The 1,347-nt window shown below is 57.8% G+C and overlaps 1 long non-coding RNA gene across 1 annotated transcript; it reads left to right on the top strand.

Annotated features, from left to right (window-relative positions):
* The first annotated feature begins 6 nt into the window (after window positions 1-6).
* On the top strand, window positions 7-898 carry LOC108638956. Its single transcript, XR_001920180.2, has 2 exons — window positions 7-199; window positions 290-898. It is a non-coding gene; the product is annotated as an uncharacterized LOC108638956 (long non-coding RNA).
* Window positions 899-1,347: the final 449 nt, after the last annotated feature.

Raw genomic sequence — 1,347 nt, 5'->3', positions numbered from 1 at the left:
CTCAGCCCAGTGCGAGCTCCAGCTGCAGGGGGAGCGGGAGGAGGAATTCTGGACATGGAAAGCTGCTGGATTCTCTCCAGGGCAGAGCCAGAGAAGGAGGGGCTGGTGCATCCCCAAGGACCAGAGCTCTCCAGAGTGCCTGGGATGGCTGCTGGGAGGAGCTGGCTCCAACTGCCATTCACTCTGCTTGGAGAGTCAGGTCCGTGACTGGGGCTGTGCCCGGGGCACTGGGAGGGCTGAGCTCAGCCCGCTTCCCGAGGAAACCTGTTGGAAAATCTGATTCCTACAGCCCATGCCAAGAGGGAATGCACAGGATTGGGCCCTGCTCCTCTGCTCCTGCCTTCAGAGGCAGCTCCCCCTGCCTGGAATCCCCTTCCTGCCCTGGGAATGGATCTTCTGTGAGCCCAAGGCCTTTGCTGCTCCATGTCTGCATTTCCCCGTCCGGGTGTCTGGCCAGGGCTGAAATTTTTGCCTAAAAAAAGGGATTAGGAGGGATCTGGCAGCCTTGTCCTGTCAGAAGCCTGCTGTGGTTGAACTGGGCACCGTTGCAGGTGGCAGGATGGATCCTGCCCAGAGCTGTGGCATTCCCAGTGCTCCCAGTGGAAGCTGCTCCGTTTCCATCGCTCTGCCCCTTCTCGGGGCTGGGGAGGTGTGGGGGTCTCAGAGGTGGCTGAACTCCTGCATTCCCCCTCTGGAGCCAGGCATGGAGCAGCAGGAGCCCCCTGGGCCTCCCAGTGCCTCTGCCCTCCCTGGAGCCTGGAATTCTGTACAGTATCCTTAGGGACAGTGTATATTCTGTACATAGTCCGTGTGTGTCCGTGCACAGCTCTGGGGGCCCTGCTGGCCCCAAACACTCTGTAAAGTAGAAAATATTAGTTTAAAAAAAAACAAACCTGAAGCCAAGCTGGGTCCTGGTTTGGAGTCTCTGGAGTTTATTTGGTTTGGGATGGGCTGTCCCTGCTGTGGGGTTTGGTCACTCCTGGTTCACAGCACCCGGCCTGGTGTGTGTCCCTCTGCCCTTCCCGGGGCAGGGAATCATGGAAGCATTTGGGTTGGAAAATCCCCTGAGCCCGGGGAGTCCAACCCTCCCCCAGCACTGCCAAGGCCACCACTGCCCCATGTCCCCAAGTGCCACATCCACAGGGCTCTGAAATCCCTCCAGGGATGGGGCCTCCATCATCATCCTGTAGCTGTTCCTCAGCAGCCCAAATCTCCTCCTCCTGGCATTATCCCTCTCAATGATGTATTTTTAGTTTTGCATTTCTCCCAAACCTCATCTCCTGCAAACTCATTATCATGGAATCCCACACTGGTTTGGGTGGGAAGGGACCTCAAAGCCCATCCAGT

This window comes from Manacus vitellinus, unplaced genomic scaffold (genome assembly GCF_001715985.3).
Source record: "Manacus vitellinus isolate BGI_N305 unplaced genomic scaffold, ASM171598v3 scaffold_141_pilon, whole genome shotgun sequence".
NCBI lineage: Eukaryota > Metazoa > Chordata > Aves > Passeriformes > Pipridae > Manacus > Manacus vitellinus.
This window is presented reverse-complemented; position numbering and strand designations above follow the sequence as displayed.